The 14,770-nt window shown below is 39.6% G+C and overlaps 1 protein-coding gene across 1 annotated transcript in view; it reads left to right on the top strand.

Annotated features, from left to right (window-relative positions):
* The first annotated feature begins 5,770 nt into the window (after positions 1-5,770).
* PLXDC2 (plexin domain containing 2) overlaps positions 5,771-14,770 on the top strand; it is a 510,869-nt gene continuing 501,869 nt past the window's right edge. Inside the window, exon 1 of the mRNA XM_025464029.3 lies at positions 5,771-6,020. The gene's annotated coding sequence lies outside the window, so the exon portion shown is untranslated. The remainder of the gene's footprint in view (positions 6,021-14,770) is intronic.

The raw sequence follows: 14,770 nt of genomic DNA, 5'->3' as shown, positions 1-14,770 counted from the left end.
CATCTATGGAACTTAAGAATCAAAGGGAAAAAAAGACAAAAAAAAATAACAGACTCAATATATAACCGGTAGTTATGAGAGGGGAGACGAGTAGGGGGATGGGTGAAATATATAAAAGGGATTAAGAGTAGTAGCTTATGTTGATAAGCACTGAGAAATGTATAGAATTGCTGAACCATATTGTACACCTGAAACCAATAAACAATGTTAATTATACTTGGATAAAAGTAATAAGAATGCAGACAGTAATAGCTACCTCATAGAGTTTCAGTGGGTGACTAAATAGCATGCACATCAACTCAAAAAATGACAGCTTGTTGCTATCTATTTTTGAAGTTATCTGGATTAACAGAAATAAATTCAATAATCCACAGAGAGTATATAATATATTTGAAGTTAAGTCTAAAGAAGTACTTCAAGGTACGTTTTTGTGGGTTAACAAAATACTTCAACTTTAGGTCAAGTTTGATACTTTGAGGTAGCAGAGCAGAAAAATATCTAAATAGAGTTTCATATTTGCACTTTCAAAGTCCGTTCTCACATCTCATCTGATCAAATTCACAGCCATCCTTTGAAGCAGATATTATCACCCTCATTTTATAAGGCTTATGACTTGTCTGAACATGGTCAGTCACAAAGTATGTATAGTTCCAGAACTGATCTTGCATGTCTAGCTTCTGACTCTCAGTCTATAAGTCTGCCATATCAAATCTGTTCAGAGGCTCCACATTCATCCTTCTTTCTGGAACTTACCCTGGAATTCAATAAAATAGATCCATGAAATACTGCACATGGAAGGAACTCTGATACACAGTTTTTTGACTTTGAAAGCACTTACAGTAGTTTATCACCTGAGTAGTTAAACATTTCCAAGAGGGAGACAAATGTTCAAAACCTACAATCAAATCAAACTTTTGAGTCTACAATTCAACTAAATAATTTGGAGATATAGTTGATATTGACTTTTTTGAGTTGGTGTTAAAACTCTGATGCTGCTATGACATTAAACCAATCAATTTTAAAAGGTTACTGTTATTTCTAAAAACTGAGCCAAACATGATCAGTGCTGTCTTGAATAATAGTTATGCTCAGGGAAAAAAAAAAAAAAATGCACATCCATCTTGTCAGCTCTATGCCAATTCGAAAAAATAAAGTTTAAAATGAAGCCCCCAAAATTATGCTTTATATTTTTTAACCCTTTTATCAAGTGAACACTAAATATTTTTTCTTGGGTTTAAAGGATAAATATTCTCCTATATGAAGAAAGTTGGAGCATATTTGCAGTATTTTGTTACCAACTCCATGATACGATATATCTTGAAAAACCTATTCCTCTAGTGACAATAGTACTCAGTCATGTGCTTAGTCAGTTTCACCATCTGTAAAAATGGAGTTTATTTTTTCACATGAGTTAATAGTAACATTTGGCAGTCTCTTGTCATTTAGGAACCTCGAAGCATTCCCAAAGTACCACTTTTTCTATCATAAGAAAAATTTATCCTCAAGCTAGTTTCTATTTCACTCTCATCTTCCATGAAATTATCATGGACATGATATGTGCTCAGGCACATAACCGCTCTGGGCCATGGAAAATAACAGCAGTAGGATGTGGAATTCATCTAAAAGGTGTAATTACACATTAAATGATGCTGGACATCTGCAGCGTATCATTGTAATTAATCAAAAGTGGGTAAGTGAAAATACTAAGAGGATAAGCATGTTCTGTCTCTTGCATTTTCTCCCTCCATTTATTTTTTATTTATTTTTTTAACTTTTTTTTTATTATTTATTTATGATAGTCACAGAGAGAGAGAGAGAGAGAGGCAGAGACACAGGCAGAGGGAGAAGCAGGCTCCATGCACCGGGAGCCTGACGTGGGATTCGATCCTGGGTCTCCAGGATCACGCCCTGGGCCAAAGGCAGGTGCCAAACCGCTGCGCCACCCAGGGATCCCTCTCCCTCCATTTAAATAGAAAACAAACAGCCTGGTAGAATGAGTAAGTTATGAAAAGATTTAAAGGAAGGAAAATCTTGAATCCTCAGAGTTCTTATATATAAATAGCTCTCAAGAGAACTGATTCTAAGTAAAACCTTTATTGATAGGTCCAAAATTTTCTCCAAAGTGGAGGAGATAAATGACAGAAAGAAGAAATAGAATAAGAAAATGGAGGAGATGGGGATCCCTGGGTGGCGCAGTGGTTTAGCGCCTGCCTTTGGCCCAGGGCGCGATCCTGGAGACCCGGGATCGAATCCCACGTCGGGCTCCCGGTGCATGGAGCCTGCTTCTCCCTCTGCCTATGTCTCTGCCTCTCTCTCTCTGTGTGTGACTATCATAAATAAATAAAAAATAAATTAGTAAAAAAAAAAAAAATGGAGGAGAGAGGCACATCAGGGAAATTTTAGGCTACTGGCCAACCTTTTTGTTGTTGTTGTTTTTAAGATTTTATTTATTTATTCATGAGAGACACAGAGAGAGAGAGGCAGAGACACAAGCAGAGGAAGAAGCAGGCTCCATGCAGGGAGCCCAACATGGGACTCGATCCTGGGTCTCCAGGATCATGCCCTGGGCCAAAGGCGGCGCTAAACCACTGAGCCACCCAGGGGTCCCCCACTGGCCAACCTGTGAAGAAAGTTAAATGATCAAAAATAATTCTATCATTCTTTGCTTATCCAGTTCTGGGAAAAACTACTACAGATGCAAAGAGATCCAGGGAAAATAATCCAATATAAGTTCCAAGATTATGTGCATTTTATAAATATATCTGGACACCCCCCCCCCCCCAGAAGTTTAACTACATTGGTAGAATTTCAGATGCTCGGGTATCTACATGGAAAAAGAATTTAAGTTATTAAACGACTGTGGAGCACCTATCATATTACCAGCACTGTTCTCAATACTAGAAATACAGAGATGAGAAATATGTGGTCCTTGCCCTTGATAAACTAAGAATCCACGCAGCATGTTAAAGCATACCAACCAACAATCAAAAACTATAATAAACTATTACAATAGTGATCTGAGGGCAGCCCGGGTGGCTCAGCGGTTTGGCGCTGACTTCGGCCCAGGGCGTGACCCTGGAGACCCGGGATCGAGTCCCACGTCGGGCTCCCTGCATGGAGCCTGCTTCTCCCTCTGCCTGTGTCTCTGCCTGTCTCTCTCATTAATAAATAATCTTAACCTCAAATAAAAAAAAAAATAGTGATCTGAACAAATCATCATCAGGACACAGAGAAATAAGTGCTTACCTCTTTAGCCTAGAGGAAGCAGAAATGAAGAATAATAAGCAGCCTCTCGGAGGAAGTGGCACTTGAGCTGGCATTTGATAGATGAATAGTTGTCTTCAGGTAGGCCTGGGAAAGAGGTCCTTCATAAGCTCTAGATATTCTTTGAAATGCTTAATGTCACATCAAACATGTTTAAAACGTACCTATATCAGATATTAAAGTGTACTTTATAATTTACACATAATCATAAGAGTTGGACTGCATTTGCCACAATACTGTAATGCTACATTTTGTAGACCATGAATTACATGTTAATTAATTCAATTCTGTGATTTTTTTTCATATATTTAACAACACATATTACAAGTCCCCTTTCTCCAACATTTTCCTAGACTCTTGGAAAACTCCTAGTCTCCAAATACTGTTCCTGTGGTACCAGATGAAAAATAATGACTAGGGCAAATGCCTACCAGTCACAGGGTTTGTTGGGGAAAAGCAGTTCCAGGAAAATGTGTATTTGAGTTAGAAAAACCTCTTTTTGGTGGAGGGGAGGGGTAGAGGAAGAGGGAGAGAGAGCGACTCTTAAGCAGGCCCCATGCCCAGGGCAAAGCCTGATGCTGGGGCTTGATCTCACAACCCCAAAAGAACCAGGACCTGCCTGAGCTCAAATCAAGAGTCAGAGGCTTGGGGAACCCTGGGTGGCACAGCGGTTTAGCGCCTGCCTTTGGCCCAGGGCGCGATCCTGGAGACCCGGGATCGAGTCCCACGTCGGGCTCCCGGTGCATGGAGCCTGCTTCTCCCTCTGCCTGTGTCTCTGTCTCTCTCTCTCTCTCTGTGTGACTATCATAAATAAATAAAAATTAAAAAAAAAAAAAAAAAAAAAGAGTCAGAGGCTTAACCCACTGATCCACCCAGATGTCCCTAGTTAGAAAATCTCTTAAATAAGATCACTGATTAACCCTTTGTAGATAAACTCATTATGATGCTCACATAAGTCATTCTCTCTATCCTGTGATCAGATGTCATCAGCAAAATCACCAAGAGAGTTGACTCTGATAATTTATTTCCTTACTGTGATCCCATGGTCTGTGATCATGGAGGAGTCCCCTAGTCTTCAACCTTTGTCTCTGTATTCATAAAATAAGGATAGTACTACAATAGTATAAAAGTGAAGTATCTAAAGTTTCATAAGTACGATTCTAGAGATGTAAAGCAGTATAAGCAGCCACGATAACCCAGGGCTTTTTATCTAGCATTCTTCTTTGAACCCAGGAATGGCAAACGTTCTTAAAATATTACCCTTTTCTAGGGATGCCTGGGTAGCTCAGTGGTTGAATGGCTAACTTGGGCTCAGGGCCTGATCCCAGAATCCTAGAGACTGAGTCTTGCGAGCATCAGGTTCTCTGCATGGAGCCTGTTTCTCCCTCTGCCTCTCTCTGTGCGTCTCTCATGAATAAATAAATGAAACCTTAAAAAAAAAAAAAAAGTTACCTTTTCTAGAAAAATAGCCTGTAACAAGAAGATGAGGACTCCTCCCTTTTTAAGAAATCCCTGAAAGAGAACATGAGAGACTCCTAACTCTGGGAAACGATCAAGGGGTAGTGGAAAGAGAGGTGGGGGGGGTGACTGGGTGACGGGCACTGAGGGGGGCACTTGACGGGATGAGCACTGGGTGATATGCCATATATATGCAATTGAACTCCAATAAAAAAAAAGTTTAAAAAAATTCCCTGAATTTTTTAAATGTAAAATACTTGGGAAATGTTGATTTTCTTTGTGAATTATCACATGTAAAATCATATTGAGTAATGTCTGGATGCTCCTGACTTCGAACATTTGGGGGGGGGGGCAGCAGGGACTTCTTTTTCTCCTTCTGAGTGGGTTTTACAAACGCAGTGCTGCTTTCCAGGGTGGAGGGCGTCAGGACAGCGAGCCTGTCAGGGCAGAGAAGCCAGAGGAGCTCCTGGAGCCTCCCGGCCCACGGATGCCCTCAACTCACCTGTAGCTACAGCTGCTGGGAGGGCCCCGGGGGACGTTCAAACAGGCCCAGGCCTACACCTATCGTTCATGTACAACCGTGTGCCAAGAAATCTGAAACTACCTTCCCAGGGGACCGCAGACTGGACACGGCTTGGCCTCTTTGGGCCCTAAGAGCGTTAAGGCCACGCAGGAGGGGTAGGGCCGTTTCCATCCATCCAAAGGCCGGGTCTCACCAGCTGCCTCTGCCCCTGTCAGGCCGCCCTTCTTCGGGAGTCCGGCGGCCAAGTGGCGAGTTCGAGAAGCTCTTGCAGGAGCCAGCCAGGTCCCTCCCGGCTCTTCAACACGCTCTCCGGCGGTCCTTCGCCACTCGGAGAACAGCCACCAACGGCAGAAGGCAGAGATCAGCGCCCAGAGGGGTAAGACCGGAAGTAGGTGATGGAGAAGGTCATGACCCCCGGCCTTCAGCGGGCTGTGGCGACAGAGGTGGACTGCGCAGGCGCGGCCAGCCACGGCGGCGCCAGCGGCGGGCGGAACCGGAAGCACCACGCGGTGCAAGCAGCACGCCGGCCGCCCTCAGCCACGGTTTCGGCTACCTCAGTCGGCCTGCGAGGGGCCAGGGCGGCTTGGCCCTGCGAGCTTCAGGGAGGACGACTCCGCAACAGCTTTTGTGCTGGGCAGCCAAAGCCGAGAGACAGTAAGGTCCTCCAGTCTGCTGCCTCATGGAAGAACGGGAGAGGGAACCGCCTCTCCGTGTGGCCTAGGCCAGGATGATGGCCGAGAGGCGCAGGCCATCCCACGTGGTCCCCTGCGCCCAGGTGGGTAGCCTCCCTACCTTTGCAGAAGGCGGGGCTGTCAGAGCAGTGCACTGGAGCCGAGGAGGTGGCGTCGGTCACCTGTTGCCATGGCCACAGGGAGCCCCACGTCATCCACAGCCTGCCCCGGCTGGCCTGACTCCCGCCCTAGCCGATCCCCTCAGCGCCACTGGCTCCGCTCCAGCCGGCATCCGGGTCCGGTCGGCGGTTAACTATGCCATGCGATGCGTAAGCTTTGTCCAAGCTTTGAGAAATTGGGTTGGTGCTTTCCATGGAACTAGAGTGACAGCAGTATGGGCTGAGGAATTCAGCATGGCGGAACATGGTTAATGCTGTTAATGTGGTGAATAAGTAAATATCTAAAAACAAGATGAACAGAAACTTTAACTGTGTAAGCCAAATATTTTGCAGTGGAAGTATCTTGCCTAATTGACATGTACATAACCAGCAGCGTTTGCTACATGTTGCAGCTCCTACAAACTCGCACTCTAAAAATCCCATCGAAACTGAAAAACAGTTCTGTTTTCTGCACTTACCGTTATTGTTGTTGTCGCTAGTTTAAGGGGTTACAAATTATGTGCCTCAAGCACCAAAAAGCATTAAATGATAGTGAGAAGTCTCTCTCCCATCTCTGACCCCCAAGGGGCAAGTCACGTCTTTCTCACATCTTCCCAGTCCCATCCACTCCCTCCTAACACACATACACACAAGCCACCACCTTTTGAGGCCAACATTAAACATTTTGGTTGAATAATCAGAACTTGTATAGTGACCTGCAGGAGAAAACCGATGTACTTTTTATTAATTAAGAGAAATTAATTACAGAAGCAGTCCCTAGAAAAGAGAGGAAGGAAAGGGATGTGGAACAAATCCAAGGACCATATCTTGGTTAGAGCCATCACTTTTTTTTTTTTTTTTAAAGATTTATTTATTTATTTATTTGAGAGAAAGAAAGCAAGAGGGTGAAGTAGAAGCAGACTCCCCACTGAGCAGGGAGCCAGATGTGGGGCTTGATCCCAGGATCATGACCTGAGCCTATGGCAGATGCTTAACCCACTGAGCCACCCAGGCACCCCTAAAACCATTATCTTTAATGAATTCTTCTCTAAGAAGAAATTATTGTAGTTAACGTTCCGTGTGTCTGTTGCTGTTGTTGTTTTTTTTTTAATAAGGAAAATCCAAAACATTCTGAAAATTGATGGCATTGGGTTTATGCACAATGTAAAATTTTCTCATAGGAAGTAATGTCCAAATCCCATTACCACCTTTTTTATTTTGTAGATGAGGAAATATTAGCTTATTGAGGTATAACTTCGGTCACCTCTGTAAGCTACGAATAATCAACGTAATTTATTCTGATTGGCAATTATAAAAATGTATTTGTTGAATGAAATTAACAATAATGTAAGAAGAAAGGTTGTGTTAATCAGTATAAAAATATTTTTCAGGTTTCTTTGTGATAAAGTAGAAATAAATTGCAGCACTGTTCAGTTACTGGACTATTTATGTTATTTTATTGACCGAGTCATTCTTGTTTCCAAAACCAGTGTTTGTTATTCCACTCAAATTATTCATTATTTAGATCTGCCCAAGCATCCACTATACAGCCTAGCACATGGTAGGTACAAGTGAATATTTGCCAAGAGACAAATTATGTATCACAAAATTATGTTTTGTTTGACACTTATTATCATCCAGTACTTTTAGGCATTTTATTAATACAGAGATAGCATTTGTTTATTGTATAAAATTAATCCAAATGGAAAATGTTATAGTGATTTTTTTCAGTTTCATATTCTATGAAATAATGTAAGTAGAAAATTACAAAAACAGGCAATTAATACCATTGCCAGAATGAGTACATTCCTCAGAGCACTGTATGTTTCTTAGTTTGAGAATTTTTTTTCTTTTCACAGAAAAATGAGGCATGGATAAGTTATAACCCAACTGCAACATATTTCCCCAAACTTTTCTTGTGCTTTCTCTCAGCAAAACCTTTTTGGGTGTTATTGCTTCTGGACTTTATCACCCACAATCACAGTACCATGATCATCAATTAAAACTTCCCACGTTGTCTTTACTGCAGTCCAATTCCTACCGTGTCTTTAATGTCCAGCTGAAATCCTTCCTCTTCTAGGAAGCCTTCCCTTCAACACTCAGCCTGCAGCAAACTCTTTCCTTTGAACTTTCAGAATAGTAATGACACTCACCACATACTTAACATTCTTTGTATTTTGACGTTGTTGGCAAAGTTTTCTGTGCATACTCCTGACCATTCTGGGTAGAGACCATTCTGACTTCAAGAGTAGAAACAACTACAGAGGTGTGTCACTTCAATCTTATTTTGTATGAAAGTAGAAACTGAGGCTCATCCAGAGGGATTAAGCAAATGGCCTAAATTCACAGTTTTATGATAGTGAGAATGAAAAGATCTTGTTTGCCATTCCTTCTCCATCATTATTGCATACTTAGCCAATTTGGGTCTTTGCATATCTTCATGTCTACATACTAAGCATGGTGGTTTTGTACGTATTACAATTTTGGGTTTGCTGTTGTTCTGTTGTAAACTTGATATAAAACATACATCCCACTATTGATTTTAAAAATATTTGCTCAATGATTTGATAGGTATTTGTGGTAATGTGCTTTCATATGGTGAACACATAGGTGTTTTTTCAAGGCTCTTTGGCAACAGTCTATCCATATATTTTGACAGTCTCACCACAACTGATACATTTTATAAAACAAGTTCTATGTCAAAACAAATAGAAAAGGAGGCAAGAAGCCTAAAAAATTGAGATAATTTACAATTTTTTAAAGTGATAAAGGCACAATTTTTTACACCGGGCCATCCCTCTCTACCACACCCAGCAAAAGAACTGGAGATGCACACACTCAAAACTGTGATGTGATAAATGCATACAAAAGAACCTTGAGTATACAGAAAACAGGAGAGAGGAAGAAGATACTGGCCAAGAGTTCACTGCTCTATAACAAGATTATTTATTTGAACCTATATGAAAAAAAAAAAAGGTTTCCTTTTCAATATTCAAAAGATGTTCTGACATTTTGAGCCAAAAGGAGACCTTTAACAGATGCTGAGCCAGGGCCAGGACCTCTACCCTCACACCTGCCCTTCATCCTCCACCAGTTCCAAGTCCTTTCAGTAATACATAAATGAGGAGGGTATTGCGTCCCAAGTGTAGAGACCAGATTGCCCAAACTCCCACTGTTTGCCACCAGTTTTAGTGAAAGTCAAATTTCTTAAAGTCTAGACACTTTGCAGTTCCTTCCTGATGAGGCTTTTTTTTTTTTCCTACCATAAGATTAAGACTTCAGATTAAACTGAAGTCTTTGGCAAAAGTTGCATAGGAAGAGTCAGAAGCTCAAGCAGGTACTTGGGTTGGATCTTGATCCCATAGCTACCAATCAAAGGCTTGAGGCATCTGCCATCACTTGGGAAGCGTATGGGAGGGTGTGCAGATGAGATGGTAGAAGTTTGACAAAATGTTAAAACTTACTAAAGTAGTTAGAGGGATGCCAGAATTTGAATATGTGGTAGGATATCTACCTTAAAGACCAGGAAGTAATGAGGAGGGCTTTTTGGATTCTGATTCTTTCACACTCAACTCCCACAGCAGCCCTGGTTTCCAATATATGTTTTGATTTCTTTAACCCATGTAGTTACAACTTGTCCTTTGTCTTAGAACAACATCCTTAAGTCTTTTAGCTGGTCCTACCGTCTAGGTTACACAGAAATAGTAATAAAAATAACGTTGGTAATTAATATTTACTGAGGACTTTCTTAATGCTAGATACTAAGCACATTTTTTACATGCTTTAACTCAACCGCTGTATTAGGGTCCTCCAGGTATATATCTCCTATTGGTTCTGTTTCATAGTATGTATATTACAAGAAATTGAATCACGTGACTAGGGAGGCTGTGAAGTTCTATGATTTGCTGTCTGCCAGCTAGAGATCCAGAGAAATCAATGATATAATTCAGTTTGAGTCCAAAGGCCTAAGATACAGGGTAGCTGGTGGTATATATAAATCCCAGTCTGAGGGCAGGAAAAGATGAGATGCCATGTCTCAGCTAAAGCACTGAGGAAGAAAAAAAGGGACAAATCTTTCCTTCTTCTGCCTTTCATTCTGTTCAGGCCCTCAGTGGGCTGGATGATGCCTACACACACTGGGAAGGAAAATTTACCAATCCCAGTGCTAATCTCACCCAGAAATATCCTCACAGGCACACCCAGAAATAATATTTAATCTTGGCACCTTACGGCAGGTCAAACTCAGTCTGTCTCTAGAAAATGAAGTCTGAGCCGTAAGGCTTAACTGTCTCCCACGGTGTGCATTCCATAGTAATACTAGCGATAATAAATGACAACATAGGTTACCCATTGATAAGACACATGCTGTGACTTATTTTTAAGTGAGTTTAATTACTGCACTGAAATACATAATACTTAATGTGAAACACTCTCTCCTTTGGTTCCTCTGAATAGGAACACCCTCATGCAAGTGGCTACTTGGGGCTGAAGAATGGTCTGTAGCTATGGAGCATTAGGGTTTTTTTGGTTAAATCTCAGGCATTTGTCTAGTAACAGCCTCTTTAGATATTTGAATGTTTATACAGTAGTATTGCAATCTGAGTCTATTCCAAAGTAAAACTGAAGGTTCAAATGCTTTCTTTCTTCCTCGACCTTACACTGTGGAAAGGAATCCACTCTTTACCTGCAAGTAGAAAACCTGACATTTAATTATAGGGAAGGAGACTCACATAAAAATGCAAACTTGTTTTTTTTCCTTCCCTTTCCCTTTGAACTTCATCTTCATCCTTTATGATGGAGACAAAAGATCATAGAAAACTTTTTTTTTCATGTGCAATACATACTGGCTTTCATATTTCATAAATTTGAAATGTTCTGAATTTTATGGCTTGGTAGTTCTAGCGGAAGTGCTTACTTTTTTGTTTGTTTTTCTGAGAGCATTTAGAAGAAAAAAAAATACTTCAATTTATTATAACAGTCCCTGAGCATTTTAATTTATTCTTTAGAACTTATTAGTGTAAAGTTGGCAGCCTTATTATGTTATGGATGTTTTTAAGCTTTCCTATTTTTCTCTCCTGACACCTCCTAAACCTTCCAGAGTTAATTTTAACACTGCATTCCTGAAATTCAGTGAAAATTATTTTTATTCTTGGTTATCCTCTGTAGAAACCAATTTAGTGAACAAGTATATATGATTTCACTTCTATGACCTAATATATCTGGAATTGTCAGAGAAAAAATAATCTAAATAAGAAAATTCCCAGAAATTTTAAGTTTACTAACTTAAATATTTAGAATTTGAAAAATATATATGGTTGACAGATATCTTCTTGCTTTAAGAAAGATATGTGAAGAACAGTCTAACCACATTGGGTTTCTTGGTTTCAGTAGAGAGAAATATTATGGAGTGCTGAAGTAGTATACAGCTAATAATACAGCAATGATCTCATTGATAATGCTTTTCCTCCTCACCTTAAATTCAATAAAATTTATTTTAAAAACTTAATGAATACTTACAATATTTGACCCTATGTTAAGTGTTACAACTGTAGAAATGAATAAGACAATCCATGTAAATAGCACTCAGATCAAAACTTAAAACAACACCAGCACCTAGAAACATGATTTCTTCCAATCATTAGCCTTGCCTTCTTCCCAAAGGTAACTACTCTTTTGACTTCTTGTGTGTTTTTGTTCAGTGTTAAATTTGTCGAATTTATTCATTCTGTGGCACTTCATGTTTTCATTATTGTGAAGTATTGGCTATAGGGATATATCAAAAATTATTTATCCATTTTGTTCCTGGATATTTTTAGTTTGGAGTTATGTGAGTAATGCTGCTCTGAACATTCTTGGACATGCCTCTAGGTGGACATATTTTGCTAGGTATGTACCAAAGAATAGAAACACCATGTATTAGGATGAATGCATGCTTAACTTTAATATAAACTGCCAATAAGCATTCCAAAGTTTCTGTGTTAATTTATTATCCCACCAGCATAACAGTTGTTCCACACCATCTCCCACATTTGGAATGGTCATCTGAAATTGTAGTCATTCTATTTTGTAATTCATGAGGTCTTAATTTGCACTTGCCTAATGAATAAAGAGGTCAAGACCTTTGGTTATAATGTTTGGCCATTTAGTTATAATCTTTTACAGATCTTAATCAGACTTATTATGAATTTTTATTTTGGATTGCCAGGCTCTTATTGGTTTGTAAAAATTCTCTGAATATTCTTCCTTACAAACCCTTGGTTGAATATATATGTTGCAAAAACTTTCTTCCATTGTCTCACTCTTAGTAGTCTTTTGATGAACAAAAACTTCTATTTTTAATGTGTCCCTCTTTATCAATCTTTTTTATTTATGGCCAGTGATTTTTTACATCTCATTTGGGAAATACACTCGTACCTCAGTGTTAGGAAGATTTTCTCCTGTGTTATTTTTTAGAATCTTGTTGTTTTACCTTTAATATTTAGCTCTTAAATCCACCATTTTATTTTCTTGTGAGATGAATGAAGTAGGGGTTAAATTTTTATTTTCCAGTTGGCCTTTGTGTTTATTGACAAAGCCACTTTTTTCCACAGCTGGGCATTGTTACATTTGTCATTAGCTATTGACTTAGAGCTTCATGTAACAACATTGATAAACACTAGAAAAATACTGTTAAGCCCAAGAAAGTGAGTTGCAGAAGAATGTAAAGACTGTATTCATTTAAATACAGATTAAAGCTTGTTATGAATAAGTGATGAGCAGCAACTTGTTTGGGGTGACAACTTTGATGAACCTATAAAGAAAGTGAAGGTAGTAATAAAATAATCAGGACTGGGTTAACTATGAGCAGGGAGAAGAAAGGATAGTATTAGGGCACAAAGAAGACTTTAAAGGCTGTTGTAAGTATTCATTTTATCATGACTGCTTTCATACATTGCAAATGCTTAATAAATGTTCTTGGTATCTATTTAGTAAGTTTGAAAAAAATGGACAGCGATTGACAAATTATCTGAGGACAACTATACAAATACAGTTTCACCTTCTCCCTCTGGCTACTAAGTCCTTCTTCATCTCTCTTCCTTCTCTGCCCTTTAGGATTCTCCTTAGTTTCTTTTTAGCTTATTTAAGAAAGTGTTGTGCTTTGTCCAGCATTTCTAAGTTTTTGCTGTTGTTGTTGAGAGATTTTCTAAGATCTGTATCTCTCCACATTGCGGGGAGTGGAAGCTCTCCCATTCCCCTCTCTCTCCCCACTGAGAGCTCCAGTCCCCTTCCTCTATTCCACTGAAACTGTTCTTGTCAAGGATAAAATGTCTTCCATGCTAGCCAGTCTTACAGATCCTTTCTCTGCTTGATTCATTCAGTGCAAATAACAACTTCCTGTATTTGGTGTGTTTTATTTGCTACTATGAAACCACAATCTCTGAAATTCTCCTACTACTCTGCTGGACTCCTTTTATTAGCCTCATTCCCTGACTCCTTCTCTTGTGCGGAAACCTCAGTGGCCCCAGGGTTCAGTGCTCTCTTTTCTACATACGTTTCCTTCCTGCATGATCTCATCAGTCCCATGGCTTTAACATTGGTCCCATGTTTCCCAAGTTTATATCTTCAGCCCTTGTTTCCATTTTGGGATGAAATTTCTGTACCCATTTGCTACTAGACTAATAGGCATCTTGTCTATTCCTTGTCTAACAGGCATCTTGAATTAGCATTTTAAAACAGAGTTCTTGATTTTCCACATCCCTCTTCTCAAGCCACTTGATTGATATTAATGGGAATGAATTCAGCTGCAAAGAAAAGAAAAAAACATATATAAAAACAGTGGCTTTTTCTAAAAAAAAAAAAAAAAAAAAAAAAAAAAAAAAAAAAACAGTGGCTTAAAAATACAACTTTTGTTTCTCTTTTATACGAAAAAGGTCTGAAGGTCAGCCTTCAGAGCTACTATGAAGACTCCTTGGTTATCAGGTTTCTTTTTTTTTTTTCCTGATTCACTGCCTTAGCAGGTTCTTCCATTTTTCACATCACTTCAGTATCCACAGTCGTCTTGGCATGCCGCCCATCTTGCTTAGGCTTCCGCAGGGAAGACAGAGGAAAGATAACAGGGTGAAAAGGGCACATCACTCAGATTGAAGCAACCTTTCCAAAAATCTCACACGATATTTCCAAATATATCTCTTTGGCCAAAAGATACACACCTAGCTGCAAGGAAGGGAATGCAAAAAATGGATTTTAGCTAGACCTGCTTCCATCTTTACTATGATTTGAATTGTGTTGCCAGGAAAGAAGGAGAAAATAGGTGCTTTGCGGCAAGCAGAGGTCTCTTACTCACTGTTTCTCTTTAAGCCTTTGCCATCTCAGCAAACAGAACTACTGTCTGCCTACTGATTCAAATAAAAGCTCTGGAGCCATTCTTGATTCCTTCCCACATCTTATCCATCATATAGTCCTCGTAGTTCTATTTCAAAAATAACATTTGAGTTTATCAACTTTCCTCCTTTTCCTCTTCTGTTCTCTTAATATAAACCCTCATTTCTTGGGTAGGTGTATTATTGCAATGGCCCCATCAGCTTCTTTTCTGCCAAGTTTGACTGACTATTATCCTAACAATAGCCAGCCTGCATAAGCATCTACTTATACTATACTTTTCTTCTGTTCACCTTTTCTAGCCACAGAAGCGTCAAACACATCAAGTTCTTTCCACT

Source organism: Canis lupus, chromosome 2 (assembly GCF_003254725.2).
Source record: "Canis lupus dingo isolate Sandy chromosome 2, ASM325472v2, whole genome shotgun sequence".
In the NCBI taxonomy this organism is placed as follows: Eukaryota; Metazoa; Chordata; class Mammalia; order Carnivora; family Canidae; genus Canis; species Canis lupus.
This window is presented reverse-complemented; position numbering and strand designations above follow the sequence as displayed.